This window comes from Idiotropiscis lumnitzeri, chromosome 3, assembly GCF_059441095.1.
Source record: "Idiotropiscis lumnitzeri isolate Australia: NSW breed Sydney's pygmy pipehorse chromosome 3, RoL_Ilum_1.0, whole genome shotgun sequence".
NCBI classification, from domain to species: domain Eukaryota; kingdom Metazoa; phylum Chordata; class Actinopteri; order Syngnathiformes; family Syngnathidae; genus Idiotropiscis; species Idiotropiscis lumnitzeri.
In genome coordinates this window covers 29,482,950-29,499,809 of record NC_142393.1, presented here as the reverse complement: position 1 = coordinate 29,499,809, position 16,860 = coordinate 29,482,950, and the positions used below count along the sequence as shown (strand labels likewise).

General features: G+C 39.9%; 1 protein-coding gene across 2 annotated transcripts in view; it reads left to right on the top strand.

The window, feature by feature from the left end:
- The first annotated feature begins 515 nt into the window (after positions 1–515).
- Positions 516–16,860, top strand: part of LOC148340750 (E3 ubiquitin-protein ligase MID1-like) — a 31,504-nt gene continuing 15,159 nt past the window's right edge. The window contains exon 1 of one of the 2 annotated variants that reach the window (XM_088291637.1): positions 516–656. The gene's annotated coding sequence lies outside the window, so the exon portion shown is untranslated. Of the gene's footprint in view, positions 657–11,554; positions 11,788–16,860 lie in introns of those variants that run through there. The other variant, XM_088291636.1, reaches the window with a different exon arrangement.

Below are 16,860 nucleotides of genomic sequence, written 5' to 3'. Positions count from 1 at the left end.
CAATGGCAGGTTGCCGCTCGGTCAGGTCATTTTTACACTAATCACTGATTATGTACATTAGCCCCACTGTTATGTTCCTGGGAGGCAAAATTCAGAATAGCTTGCTCACCAAAACCTTTTGGGTTGTAGGTAGGACACAAAAAATGTATTGTTTGTTTAGTTACACACTTAATCGATTACGGTTACGGTTAGGGTCAGGGTGAATGTAACCCATAAAAAGTCAAATGTTCCAAATATGTTCAGTGAAATATATAATTGTTGGAAGGAAGTGCTGTACTAGGTCCGGGACACATGAGGGCCCAGTGAAGCTGAATGTTAAACGAAATGGAAGCTCAGAGTTTCCTAAATGTTAGACAAGGCACTTGGAGGGCTGGTTGCACCCGCCTGCTTCACGCTTGCCCGAGCCTGAACACATGACAAGCAAAACCCGAAGGCTTGAAGGGGAGGCGGGAGCAAGTGTAGGCAATGCTAGGAAGGGGAGATGAGCAAGAATAGGTCTTCAATGTTTAGATTTGGGCTGGATGTGTGGATGAACAACTCCTCTCCTTCCAACTCACCATTTCCTTCTTTAAGCTTGCACACTATTGCTTCTCCAGACGACACGACTGCATGCCTCTCTTTCTTTTGTGTTGGTGGACCATGTGAGGCTCTTGAATGTAAGTGGTCCTTTGTTGTTTAAGTCACTTTCATTGTCAGCGTTCCTTTAGAGGCAATAGAGTGCTGTCATCTATCGGCAATACGTAAAGGCTTTGTTGCAGCATGAAGTTTGAGCGTTACATCCAAACGCATGTGCATGCTGCTGTCATTGTTCCTGGCTTTGTGTTCACTGGTGAACTTTGATCCGCATCTCGTGCAATCGACTTTTTGAGCAACTGAGAATAACACAGGCTGCAACTAAATTTTTCAATGATGGATGCTGAGGTTTCAGCTTTTTAGCTTAATGCCTGGAAGTATTTACATGTTGTTTTTCAGGTTTTCTTTTACATGATCTCACATCTTAAATAAAGCCTAGTCATCCCTGTTTTTTCAAATGAAGTTGAATATATTGAGACGTGCTAAAAGAATGTGGTCAAGAATCCCACTTTGTGTTGCATTTCACCCAAGATAGAAATTGATTGTAAATCCTGCTTTTTCACACAAGCAAGTTTGATTTGTAAGAATGTGCAACGATGTGAAGGCAACTACACCTGACATCATCAATGAATAATACAAACAGTGAATGTACACTGTTATCAATAATGCAAAACTTTGCAAAGCTGTATGTGAATGGAGAACATGTTGCTGAAAGTGTGTGCAAAAACGCTCCCGTGGCCAGTGCACCGTTGTTGGACTATATTTTTACTGGCTAGTCAGAGGTTGAGGTACAACAATGAAAACTCTAAAATGCTACTTGTAGTTGCATTTCACAGAGTACTTCAGTAAGTAAATAATTTGACCATTCTGCTAGACCAATTCCCATCACTACCTTAAATTCAAAGAAGTTCTGACTTGTGACTAAAATGTATCTAATTCTGTTCATGAGAGGTAGAGTGCACAATAATCTTGAAGGCTTATTGACAACTCTATAGCATTTTGGATTTAAAAAATGCCAATCCTGTGTTTGCTTTAAAACACAGTTCTCGCCATATTTGGAGCCCCGCAAGGTTTTTGAAGATTTACGGGCTTTGCCAGCACTTGACTGCTGGTGGGTCCAATCTTTTTCATACCATGCCAAAATACTCCCCAAAGACTGCCACTCTCGGCTGGAGATTCAAGAGCTTGGCATTCAAAATTCAGTCTTTTAAGAAAAGAACTCAGGCTCCTTTCCACCTCACAAAAAGAGTTTGAATAAAGGGGAAGGATAGGGTGCATTTCAATTAAAACTGGAGCTTTAACTCTGTGATGTTTTCCATTTATCTGCCCTGAGGGCATTGAACTATATGAATAAATGCATCGGTTGTACCAGTGGCGAGACATGGCACTAATCAGCAGCAGGACAAAGACGGAAAGAACCAAAGCACTTAGCTCTGAGATAATCTTTGAACTAATCAAGTACCCTTTTCTGTTCCTTTATTGCTGCAGGCAATTTGTTGACAATAAATGCCAATAAACCAAACAGCTAGGCATTCGTTATGTCACATTATGGAGTGCATGAGTTGTTCAATATTACGTACGGCATTGTGCTTGTGTGGCGTCGTGCTCCGCACAACTGCCCAACACCAACACCCAACACTAATATGGTTGACGTTTTAAATCTCAGGTCTACGGTGGCCCTGATAGGTCACAACAATTGCAAACTCCGCAACACAACAACACCGAACCTCGGCACGCCTGCAAAAGCCACAACACAACAACATTGCACAACAGAGCTATTGCAAAAGCCACAACAGAAGTGACCAAAACTCTGGCGGGATACAATACAATACAATACAATACAATTTTATTTATATTTCATTTCACAACAGCTGGAGCTGTAACAAAGCGCTTACCATATGCCAACATGTAAATTATCAGGTAATTTGAACACAAATTAACACACATAAACACATTTACAATAGATGCCAGAATAATAGCAGAACTGCGACAGTCTCATGTTGAGTCGAAAGCTAAAGTATAAAAATGTGTCTTAAAATGGACAGAGAGGGGGCTTGCCTAACATATAATGGAAGGTCATTCCATAGGGAAGGACCGCAACAGAAAAAGCACGATCCCCCTGAGACTCCACCCAGTCCACGGCAGCTCCAGCAGCGTTTGGTCCGCAGACCTGAGGCAGAAGGCAGGTGCGTAGGGGTGGAGGAGCTCAGAGAGGTACGCTGGGGCAAGGCCATTTAAAGATTTGAAGACCAACTTGTTAAACCTTAACAATTGTTAATCCTTACGTCCACGTGATATCATTATCCATGGAATACTAAAAATACTTTAACAAATTGGAAGAGTGGTGGGTGAGAAGGAGAAAGAGACTAGACGGACGGAGAAGAGTGAGAAGGAGATCCGTGTATAATGATGACGGAACGGATTGCTCAAAGTTGGCATCGGCATAGCCGTGTTGTAACGATAAAAAAGGAGATAACTAAACAAACGTCTGATGTGTCTTTTAAAGACGCCACAATACTTTGAAAATCACTTCATTTTATTTTTCTAACTTGGCTAATCAAAACCTCAAATTACTGCCTCAGCCCGGTTTTATCTTAACATTAACTCAACGTTATCAATATCTAATACATGATTCATACAAGTTGAACCCGTCGTACATGGACAAACCACGGGAATATCAGAAATACATTTGAAAAACACATCATAAATAATTTCCGACATTGGTACAGTGACGCAGGCTCCAACAATAAAACAACAACTTTATTTTTTTTTTAATTAGTTTTCCAGCTTTGCTTGTTTTCCCGCCTTGCTGGAGTTTTTACAGTACTTCAATGTTGTTGTGTTGTGGCTTTAGTAGTCATACCAAGGTTCAGTGTTGTTGTCGAGTGGGCTTTGCAAATGTTGTGACCTTTGTCGGTCAACGTACATGTCAGATCTTTTTGTGTTTTGTTGTTTGGATTATTTCTATTTCAGGTCACCCTTAGCTCAGTTCAGAATGATTCCAGCCCTAAGTAGCTCTTTGATGAATTAAACAACATAAAATGCAGTGGGTAACAACGCTGTCTGCTGATTTAATCTACGAAGAAGTGACACAAATAGTATAAAATAATTCCGCTCATCAAATTCTCATTATTTGTATGTATATTATTTGTTTCTTTCCATTGTGCAGAAGTGACACCAAAATATGGGTCCAATATTTTGGGAGCCTGTAAAATGCAAATACCAAAAATGGCTGACCCCATCATACTGGTTAATGAAAATGGAATTTGGAGTTCATAGGAGACTCTAAGAAATGTGAAATAGAAAATTGATTTCTAGATCTCTTTTATTTTAAAAAATTCAGTTTTTAGAGTCTTGCAAATATGATGAAGTGTTTGGTGTCTAGTTTCTTTCTTGAATATTATCTCCGGTGGTGCTGAAAAAGCAGTCACATCTTTCCTTCAATGGTCCCGCTTTCCTGATTCCGTACAATAATCCAGACTGCTGTGGTAACTGAGGATAAATCACCATAATTGCTCCCATGTTACTAACAAAGGCCTTAGCAGCTTAGCAGGGAATTGATTCTTCCCGCTACTCGTCTTACATAGGGTTGCCCCTGTTAATTTGCTCTGTGATTAGTCAAATGTTGGAGTCAACGTTGGCATTTGAGCGTGAATCGATGTGCAGATTTCATAGACTTAGGAGAGCTGGGGCCTCATGTTCAAAGCCTTGCATGGCTTACACACTAAAACATGGCGTATAGCCAAATCCAGAAAAAAATTGCACTTACAAAAAAAAATCCAGATGCTCAAATCTATGCATATGCATGTAGCCAAACGTTCCTTTAATAGATCTTAATTAATGTGGAAATGTTGGAGTACCAGGCACTCCCTTCTCCACAGCCTTATATAAAAATGTAAATTTGTTTAAACAATGCCTGCCGATGGGAATAATCACTCAGTATGAGCAGATTATCAAATGATCAACGCATGAGTCACCAATGAAAAAAATGGAACTTTGTAAAAATGTTAGCTGAACACGCTATTCACCTAAGTTGGTGTCTGGGGACATTCTGAAACTTATCTTAGCAATTTGCACTTTGCACTCCCAAATCTGAGACTTGATGGCCACGTGAGTTCGATACTCGAGTTAGGTGGGCACCACAATAGTAAGAGGGGGCATCAAAACCGACCTTTTGCTTCACGCATCTCTCTACATCTCTCCACTCTAAAGCAAGAAAAATGTGCCAAGTATAGTTATCATAGAGCACCACACATTCCCACGGTGTAACGATTCGATTATATATTCAGTATTATTTTCCATTGCACTAACTATTCTCTTATTTATCTAATTTATATATTTATCTGAATTATTGTTGTATTGCACTGTATTTACATATAAAATCGGGCACTGCTGCCATGCTTGTCTCTGTGTGCTAGTGTGATGCACAAATATGCATTGATATTTAGCGCAAGCATGTGAACGTATTGTGCAATTTAAATGTAAATAAAAACTATACACTCTGTCGACTTACACTACTATTATGAAACTTCCTATAAATAATAAAAGAAATACTTGTAAACATATTTCACTTTTTTTGGGCCACAATCCATTTTATTAATGTAGAAGGGACTTAAATCATATGAATAAAATTGGGGAAATTCACTGTGCTCAAGTAAAATAAACTCGTGAATTCATTTTCAATTTTGTTTTTAATTTAACCGTAAAACAGTTTTTGATACAATGGCAGATGTTAGTTTAGTTATTTTAATTTTTACTATTACAACAAGTCACTGATGGTGTAGTGGTACACTCGCCTGAGTTGTGTGTGGGCAGCGTGGGTTCAGTTCCCACTCTGTGACGGTGTCTATGTCTGCCCTGTGACTGGCTGGCGACCAGTTCAGGGTGTAGTGAACTTCCTGATACATCTCAATGTGAGTGTGGAAAAGTGCCTATGCCACATTTTTATGGGAGCTCACCCTTTACATGAAGTCCCATCCTCATCCCCAAAAAAGCCTCTTTGTTAAGTTGTGTTATCATGACCACACTTCCAATTGTTGAATTCAAGGACCGTATATGTCTCATTTAATATGGATTGCTTTTGCAGGAGCAGTATTGTAGTATACAGCTCAAAGCATTGTAAATTGTACAACCAAATTCATCGATCCAGCCATTCCTGACCTCGCTTACCTTCAGGGCACGTACAGACAAATCTAACATTCACTTCACATTCAATCCTACATATAATTTTACATCTTCAGTGAATGTTTTTCAAGCGTGGTAGGTAGCTGGAATACCCAAAGGAAACCCACATAAGCAAAGGGAGATCAGGCAAACTCCATAGAGTCGAGATTTGAACAGTTCGTCAGTGAATCTCAGTGCACGTATAGTGACAGGCAACCTTTAGTAGTTGCATTTACATCATGAATGGGCAAATGCAATGCTGGTGGGGGGTACAAAATTTCATCAATGCTACTGGGAGGGCCACACTTTCTAACCATAGACAAAAATGCTATTTTAAATATGGAGAAAATATATACGTGTTGCTGGTGGTCTAGTGGTTCACTCGCCTGACTTGTGCGTGGGCAGGCAGGATCGGTTCTCCGTACAAGATAAGCGGTGTTGAAAGTGACAAAATATGTGCTTTTAATGTTTTTTTTAATTGCAATTAATCCTATTATATATAGCTATTTATTGTTCATTAACTTTACCACAGGATGATTCATTCAATATGGCTTAACAATTCAGACAAACTTTTCTTTTTTTCTGTTAAAAAATGATAGATTGTCATTGTCATTTACAAGATTAATTTGCTACTGATTTGTTTTCATCCTTCATTTCATCATTTTGGAATTTTTTGATTGCCTCGCTCACCCTATCAGAGCTTTCTGCTCATGTATGACAAGCACTTCCAATTACACTCCTTTTAGCTCATTCCCTCTTCTTCTGAGCCATACTGACTGTTTAGTGCTTTATTTACAGTATGTGTTTGGCGAAAGTTCAATGTGTCTGTCAACATGGGACCTGCTTTCAAAGTGGCTGGTTCTGGCATCTGTAGTTCGGTGAATGTATTCCACAAGAGAGTCTACATTTAAATCATTAACATACCCACTATAAGTGTGTTTTTTTTTTTTGTACAGAAATAATGTGATTTTAGGACTTCTTTTTCCACATCAAATAAACAGAATGGCTATTTGATGGTCGACCGTCCGCCTATATATGCAACGGCTACCAATTTAAGCGGTGTGGGGATATCATTAGTTTTCAGATTACAGCAATGAGTTACGCACCAGTAACGGTTATGAAGCCCGAGAAGTACAACTAGTCCGTAAATAGAGGTCATTTTTCTAATAACAGTTCTTGCGTAACTCGAATTGTATGTAAAATGCGCATTCGGAAATCGGGGTTCCACTATATATATATATATATATATATATATATATATATATATACATGCACATTCACACCAGTGACTAATTTAGAGTCTCCAATTAGCCAAGCCTGCATGTGTTTTGAAAATGATGGAAAACTACACACAGATGATGACTTCATATCAGTCCTATCGACTATGAAGCTGAAATGCTAACTGCTAGTCTCCTGGTGGCCCAGTGGGATCATAATTTATTCAATTTATAATTAATGGCTGTATTACACTGTAGTCCTCACCATGACACCTTTCTCACTTTATAAAATATGCATATAGTTTGATTAATGCCACAGCTTAAACTTTGCCAACTTGAGCTGGTCCTCTGTTATTCATCTAATGGCCAAAGCGAATACAGAGCTTTTAAATGAGGAAGTCCTCACTTATTATTTTACTCACTCTGTCATGAGTAAAAGTGAGCCTATAAATCATTTTCCCCCCAACAACACTGCCACATTACCATCCCATTGCAATACCTTCACTGCCCTGCTCAAGCGAGAGGAGTCGTGGTCGAAGAGCCTGACGTTCTCCTATAATTTATTCATATCCCCACTTTGCACGCCAGGGGAAAAAAAACCCACACTTTTCAAAGCTGGGTCACTCATCTAAACTGGCTGCATTGAACAGTTGTGTTGTGGAACTCACACAGAAAATCCCCCATATGAGGCAACAAATGACATTGTGACACTTAACATCATCACATAATTCACAAGGCGGTGCCCATACAGTGATCTCAAAGGTAGCTTCCTACGTATCTTTCATTGTAATATTCACTGCATCTGTGGCAAGTTTAGGATTTGAAGCATACATTTGCACACAATTAACACTTATAATATTTTTTTTGCACAAACATCACACAGAGAAGCAGACCACACACACACACGCACACACAAGTGCGAGGAGAGAGTCGGTCAGAGTGACGGGCCAGTCATGCAAATGGTGATTTGTTTTGCATACTACAATTTCCGCTCGCCATAAGTTCAAGTGTCAACTGTGCACAAAGAGAGGTATGCAACCTGTCAGCCTCAGCTCTCAGGTCATAACCTCATCATGGTTCATCTCTATTACTGGTCTCACCCAACAACAATCCGTCACATTCCACTCATTCCTGGTTGCTTAAATGAGAGACTTCATGCAACTGGCAGCGGAGGCCCATTTCCCCAAATTCAGAAGAGCTCCGCTCACTTTTCTTCAAGCCAGGCACAGAGAATACAGTGTGACACGAGTGTTTAGTATCACACCCTGTTCAAGCGAACATTGAATTGCGTTACATCCTCTAGAATTGTATTATTTAAAATTTGAAGGAAAATGACTGTTGACTATAAGTTGGACTTCATAAGACTGACACTGAACTGCAATTTACCTCTTCCACGTCACTTCTCATCAGAAAAAAAATGCTCAAGTCATTGTCTATAAACTTTCAAGGGATTATTGCTCAACGTCAAAGTGAGGCCTCTATTTCTTTTAACTGAACCACAGTAATCGCGTCCTTAGAAAATGTTGGGTTCATTAAGAGAGAGGGTTAGAGAGAGCGAGATGGGTTCATGACTTGAAGTGTCAGTGGCAACTTATTCAAAACAGTTGATCAAGTCCAGAAAGGTACAGCTATGACTTTCCCTAAATCTGCAAGGATCCTTTGCAGCTGTTGTGCAGTGTGTTGCAGTAAAGGTGATCACTGTTGGAATTATTTAAATAAGTGCTTAATTCCAGAGTCCTTCAATCGCATTTCTCTCTGTTCTTTACCATTTTGAATATATATATATATATATATATATATATATATATATATATATATATATATATATATATATATATATATATATATATATATATATATATATATGGGGATGGGGTGCAACGATACGTGTATCTGTATTGAATCGTTCGATACGGTGGTCACGGTTCGGTGCGCCCTGGATCGAACAATACGCAAAATGTTATGACGATGAGGAGCAGCGCTGTCGAGTCTGCCTTTTTATATGCTGCATTGGCTAGCGCAAATCCATTCACTTTCCGTTACTGCCCCTCCCACATTCATTTCGGCCCACCTGTATGGGAACCTCGCAAGCGGTTGGTTACAAGTATGCCTGAAGTGGAATAAGCTCCACCAAACATCACGTCTAGATTTTGGAAGTAATTTAGTTTTCAAGTATGCACCAGATGGAAAGCGTGTCGTGGACTACAACTTCAACAGTAGGTTGCAAGTGTCAAACAACGCTTAAAGTAGGTCGGTGGAAGTACAACAAACATGGTAACATTTTTACGCCGACATCACTTCGATGTGAAAATGAGTGGAACGTCATAAGGTTCCTGCGCGCACCGATTTCACCAATACTGCAATACCAATACTGCAATTCCTCATTTGTACAACAAGACGAGATTCAAATTAGCAACGGCTTCGTCTGCAACCCCCGCTGTGCGAGCTGACTGTTACGGCACTTTACGTCACTGCCGAGTGGGACATCAAATGCAACGTTATACAGACGTGGCTGCTCGAAAGTCACGCGACTGATGATTTAACCAGAAATCTGAAAGAAGTGGCGGAGGATGGAAATTAGTGTGCCCAAACGCAAGTGTAGTTCACTTGTTTTATTCTATTGATTTATTTAAAAATATTTTGGAGTTGTAGAATACACTCCAATACATATTTATTTGTATACAAAGTACAGTGGTTTAAAAAAATAATTTAAGGGATAAAGTGTTTATTTTCTGCCTATACTGAAAATACAGTCAAGCACCTACGATGATACACTTTTGTATTTGGATGAGTTTTGTGTTACAATGATTCAAATTTTAAAAAGAATGATGTTTCAAATTATACAATATTAAGGAAGATAATTGGTTTTTTTATGTATAATCGAATGATAAATATGAATTGCAGAAAAATATTTTTAATTTTTTATATAAAATAAATGAATATTATATGATAAATAAGTTTTACATACCGTTTATAGCCTATATAGTTCCAACTTAACTTTAATCCAAGACTTTAAGTTTAAGGTCCTGTTTTTGTTTAAGAAGTTGCTCATGCTGAAAATATGCTTTACAAGATAAGTATAGTCTAACTTTTATTTGTTAAGGAGCTGTTTAGTTGTCAAATATGCTGTAATCTATTCTTTTTTTTTCTTAGTGCTGTTTTTTTTTAATATGTTGCGAAGTACGCACAGCAGAAAACGAATCAGGTGTTGCTTAAACAGATTTAATTAAATGGAAATATGTGTGCTTTTGAGTTTAAACAAATGTAAGTAGCTTCAATAAACTATAAATTGAAAAAAAAGTGGATCAAAAAAATATCGAACTGTGCAACTAATGTATCGAACAAAACCGAACCGTGAATTTTGTGTATCGTTGCACCCCTAATATATATATATATATATATATATATATATATATATATATATATAGAGAGAGAGAGAGAGAGAGAGAGAGAGAGAGAGAAAGAGCGAGAGAGATATAGATATAGATATAGATATCTAGATATAAAGATAGATAGATAGATAGATAGATAGATCACCGTAAAGCATCTGGAATGAGCACCAACCCCCAGTGACTCACAAAATAGTATAGAAAATGAATGAACTGGTTTCTGCTTCAAATTAGGAACTTTTAGCCTTGATAGAGGTTTGCGTTCCGATGGATGTTCTCAACCGTTTTTGTGTTTTCTTATTAAGCAGCGACACACAGCTGGACATGCGTTAGAAGAACACATCATGGCATAATGCATGAGCACACACGACTGTAGTACAAAGAGACTCAAGGTGTGAACCCACAGAGAGAACGTTGGAATGTACAGGAGTCATTATTGTATACAAAACCAATCTGGCAGGGGTCGGCGTCCCTGTGGTGCATTTGTCTGGAACTAAGCAGACCTCTCAAAAGTTTAGTATAGACTTTTCAGTCCTAAAAAAATAGTCATGCTGTTTTGCTGCTTTTCTTCATCAAAGCTCAACCTCGTTGGTTCTATGGGTCGAGTGAATGCTAAACATTCATTATGGCATTTGCAGTTATGGTGGTATTTGTGTGGGCAATTAAAGGGTTGACTTGCAACTTGGAGATTAATATAAAATTCATCTGGGATATGTGAAAAAAAAAACCCTATCCCCTAAAACAGCTGCAATTCTAATACAATTTAAGGGAAATGTCAAAGGCTGAATTCGTTATTGGGACGTGTTAGACTTTGCAACTTTGCTGCTTGGATGCACATTTAAAGAGACAAACAAGCACGTGTGAGGTTGCAAGAGTAATACAGTATGTGTAGCATGCATTAACATGGCATGCTTGCCTCTGACACATCTGACAGGAACTCGTCTTGGACTCCGCCTTGAGTGCTCGAGTGATTGGCCTATATAAAGGCAGGGCAGCCCACTGGCAGATTTGAATAGGGAAGCAGGGTGGGAGGAGAAGGGAAGGAGGCGTTGCACTATGTGCCTGCTCTCTCTCTCTCTCTCTCTCTCTCTCTCTCTCTCTCTCTCTCTCTCTCGCTCTCTCTCTCTCTCTCGCTCTCTCTCTCTCTCTCTCTCTCTCTCTCGCTCTCTCGCTCTCTCGCTTTCCCTCTCCGTCTCTCGCTCCAGTGTCAGGATGCACTGGCTTGCACAGGCAGGGTAGGAAGCATGTCATGAGAGGTGATGACACAGCCACGGAGCCGTGGCCGCATCCTCGTCGAGTCTTGTTTTGGCTACTGGCGACTTTTTTTCGTCGCGTCCGAACCTGAGTCCACAGAAGGAGAGAGAGCATAAGATAGCCTACCTGAAGTTCTTTTGCTCTCTTTTTTCAGTTTGCTTTTGGATGGTGGGATTTTAACCATGTGGAAGGTAAGAGGGGGGAGGGAAGAGGAGGGCACGGTATTGTTGTTGTTCTTTTTTTCCTGTCTTGTTCGGAGTTTGTTCTGCTGTTTATTTACAGCAGACTGTAAGTCTCCAGGGGAGTCCTGACTGTAAAGATAAAAATATTGCAACACCTGCAACCACAGAATAAAAGGAGAAAGCAGACAAAAATATGGTTTTGCTCCCCCTTCATAGCGAAAACAAATTTCACTCTTTTTGGAAATACTTTTGAGTATGTCTGGGGGGAAGTTTGCTCCATTCATTCAGACGAGCATTTGAATGGTCAGAGGTCACAGAAGTTCAATCACAGTCTCTGTAGAAGTTTATCCCCAAGGTGAGGCTGAGATCTGCTCTCAAGTTGTCGTGCAATACCTCAGTCAAAGTGAGCCTGTAAAGATTTTGCTTTGTGTGCTGGGAACTGACATGCTGGAACAGAAAAGGGCCTTCCCCAACGTCTTGCCACAAATTGGAAGCATACAGCCGTCCAAAATGTCTTGGTTTTAGTTGGAAATAATTAAGATCTAAGGGGGAAATGATGAATTTAGCTCAAAGCCTGGGTGATGAAATAAGTCAAATGTTTCACAATCGAATTGTTCATATAGTACAGAATTTTGGCTGAGGCACAATCGGAATGAAGGGTACGAGCAGTGTGTGCCAACAGTACTGGAATGATAATGACAGAGCTGCAGATCTTTTGGTCCAACCAATGAGCGCTGCAGGGCCATCTGTGTCCTGGACTGAGAAGCACTTTTGGAGTTGTTAATCTCACAAAAGCAGCAGCGGTAAATAGAACTTCATTTAGACTGAATTAAATGCGTGCATCTTTTTGGTGAGAGCTTAGGCACAGTGGTTTTAGGCTCTTGTGTGGTATATTTTTACTGATAACTGTGTTTTTCTTGATGCTTGAAGGCCATATCTAATGATAGTAGACAGTGCCGAGATGGATGCTTAAAAGGAAGTCTGAGAATGCTGATTAAACATCTTATCTTTCCTTACATTCAAACAGTGTCTGGATATAGCCTACGTGAGAGTAGTTGGACAGAAGCAAAGCAAGCATCTCCTGCGTGTTTGCACGTGTTTCGTGTGTACTGAGGCATGTGTGTAACAGCTGGGCCGACCCTTCCCCACCCCCAGCGTCCACCTGCTTAGGTCATGGGTCAACAACAAAATCAACAATGGTGTGATATGGACCATGACATGGTGTGAGATGTTATGCGGCTAATGCAGGAGAGTTGTTGTGTTTTGTGTGACATTTCTGTGACCAATATAGCGTCCATGTTGTCATTGCCGTTTCCTGTTTCCCATGCATGACATGCTTTGGTGCCATTGTCAAGAGCGCCAGGGAAAAGCATCCCAGCTGTCAGACTGGCCCTGAAGCTGGTGTGTAAAACATTGAAGATAAATTTAGCCAAGATAGTATTGTGATGCCTTTTCCTGCGCAACAATTTCTACAATGGTTTGTTTACAAATAATTCCATTTTTGAACTGCATAATTCATTTAGATTTATTGTCTTGTTATGGTGTATGCTTGAGTCGAAAAAGAGAAATGGTGCAACCATAAAAAAGTTGTGATCCTGACCACACTCAATTTTGGTCACTTGAACAGTCATGGTGATTAGGGATGAGCGAGTACACCACTGTCTGCATTCACCAATCTGAACTGTATTCATGCAAACACTCAGTGATGACAAACAGGGAAATAATTTGTTTGCCTTTCACTCCAAAAAGCAATGTTTTTTTTCACTGACTTTATATAACAAGTCAAATTAGAAGCAAGCAGATGAAAGAAACAAAACGAAGCAACACATGCCGTTTTTAGCTCTGTCTTGTCAAATAAGGTGCGGGGGGTTGCTCAGTGGTCGTCACGTGTCGTCCGTCACTCGGGTCGAACGACCCGGAAATAGACCGGCTGTTCGGGGAAAATCATCACATTTTACAGAAAATCTCAATGGCCCGCATACCCATGTGCATGGGTCAAAATGGTTTAAGGTTGACATCTATGTGGTTTATCATTTGCATGTCATAGCTTTTTAGAGATGTGCTTAAGCGAGGAGATTTGAATTGTGCGCCATTGAGGCGTAGGATTGTGTCTTATTAATCAAGTACGTGCCCGCTACATAGTTGCTACATGCACACTCAACGCAGGAAAATGGACTGCCTGCGGCAACTCACATGCCTCATGTGCAAAGCTAAAACATTACATCAGCCACCAACCTAGGCGGAGTTGAGCAATTAATGGCTTCAAATTAATTTTGGAGGAACTCCCAAGCATTTCAGAGTCAGAACAGTGTCGTATCCGGGAAGATTTACTGGAGGATGACTTGGTCAACATAATCTTTCCACCCACACTAGAAATACATTTTCGGATTTTAAGTGACACAGGTACTCATACTCATACATTAGTCAGTCCCTTCTGGCGGCTGCGAGGCCATGCAATGTCATCATGCAGGTGGATCTATTTTAAAAAATATATATATCACACTACAGTATACACTGAGAACCGGCCAGAGGAAACGACTGTGGCCAACTCAGAGTTCACCGTGGCCGGCCACAATTCCGCTAATAACCAGTTAAATTGACCAACACAATGAAGAGACACGGTAGCCACAAGACCCCCGCATATCAGGAACTAACCAATCAAATTAAGAAGAACAGACACCCAGTTAGCTCATTTACAGATGGATGTACTTTAATACTTATGTGAAAAAGGACCATTCAAAATCACAGTTATTTCTGAAACAAATTATCTTTCAAAACCCATACAAAGGTATAAAATCAAAGATTACACAGAATTTTCAAAAATATGAAGACATGGGACCTTGAAACAGTTGCTCAACAAATAATAACATAAACTCTGTTTTCTCTTTGTTTTAGACCCCAACTGAAGTATCCTTCTGCCTTAAGTAAAAGCTTGACAGTAAGCCACAACTGTAATCAAAATAACGAAACCACGTCGGGCCAAACATGAGTTAATTTGAACTTGATGCCTCCCTAAAGATTTGATTAAGTCTACTAAAATCGGATCTCAATGAATGAACTAAAATGACCATTAAAAAGATAACAAATACTCTATTAAATTGATTGCCACCGTCGGAGACGTAGGAATGTAGTCCACTTGTTGTGAGTAGAATTTCCCAATTTCTAATACAGATCTACTGTTCTTTATTCTCAATGTTTGTGTAGATACCTCAGTCAAAGTGGCCGGGAAGTGTTTGTCACACTCAATCAAGCTTTTTATGGCAGAGGTTTACTGCTGGGTGTGGTTCGCTCAGAGACATTGCATCTCAACATCGGCATTTCTCTCTGTCTTACATCAACATCATCAACACCAAAGTTCATATTCCTTTACTTTATTTCCTCTTAATGTCACATCTAATTTTGTGAACATTGTCACATTTAATTTGGATCATTTAAGCAACACGCACACAAACGCACGTCACCCTCGATCATATTCTGGATTTATATACAAACTGGCAAATCCTGTGGCCGGCCTTCACACTATATGAAAAGATGTGATTGGTCACAGTCCAGCGTGGGTGGGAACGGATTACGGATTAATTTGGTGTCTGGAATTACACAAAGGCGACGTGTGTGCGCGTGAGTGCGTGCGTACGTGTGTTTGTGTGTGTGTTGAAGACTCAGACACTGCCTTGCACTGTTTTACAGAGAGGAAGAGGAAGTGGAGAAGGATGGAGAAAAGGAAGTAGGTTAAGATATTTGACATCACTTAGCAATGAACCTTGGCACTTTGGCCCAGATTAGGTAGCATGTATGCACTGCAAAATTTATCGCACGCTTCCTACTTTTATAAGCATGAAAGGGTACGGCAAAATAGGAAGTGTTGTGTCTATAATGTGCCTGTGGTGCAAAAATAAACACCTGATGTAGTTTTCCATGAAGGATCCACCCCTTTTCTAACTGAGGAACACGTTATATCTCATTCATAAATCCTGCCAGCGGGTGATTGGTGAGATGCTGGTCAAGGTCAGGTTGACAGACAATGAGTCGTGTTTTCATGCCTGAGAAATTTTAGTCGCAAGCGATAATGGGATAGCTCATCACTCATGTTCATGTTTTAGTCACGCATAAAGCCAACCATTTTCGTCATTTTATCATGTACGTTGATGTTGATGGATTCTTCTGAAGCAGTTATCCTGACTGTATAACATTTTCAATGTAATTTGCAGTTAAGCCTGGCATAGTCACAGTTTTGCATTTGCATATTCACATTTCCAGGAAAAACAATCCTTTATTATTTGTTAAAAAACAAAAAACACATTCATTTGCTGTTTTTCAACGTAAAAACAAAAAAAAGAACATTGCTTTTCTGCCATCGTGGTGCCAAAGAACTACGTTGAAGTGATTGAAGTAGCTTATTTAGACAAAAGTTATGCTTTGCCATTATCTTCTGGCATCTCTTTCATCTTCTTTCATCTCTCAATTTTAAACCTTTTTACGGGGCATGAAATACTCATCTTGGATATTCACCATTTGGAGCAAGCTGAAACCTATCCCCCATACCTAAACATGCATTTTGGTTAGCAGATGGCCGAGTGGTCTAAGGCGCCGCGTTCAGGACCCAGTCTCCCCAGGAGGCCTGGGTTCGAATCTCGAATTTCCCCATTGTGGGACTAATAAAGGCAATACTATTTAAGTTGTGTTTAATAGCAAACTCTATCACCCTAAAACATGATTTGGGGTATTTTAATTTATTGCAAATGTGAGAATATTGAAGCCATCTTCATGCTGCTTCATCTTCGTCCTGAAAGCTGCGATGCGCCCTCTGGGCACGTTTGCCGTATTTGTGTGTTTGCAGCATCCTGAGTGACACACACATACGCACACTGGGGTCTGATTATGTGCGCCAGGTCAGCAGGGATGACCTACTTCTTGGTTGTGTCACAGTGGTTCGCCAAATGGTGGGCGCCCCGCCCTCTCCTATGCATGTTTTGTTTCAGTAAAACAACTTTTGGGCTTCTCACGTTGAGGGGAATTAATTTAAAAGCATTCTTTTGATTTTTTTTTTTTTACAGTTATACAGTACAGTGATAGTTTAAAGAT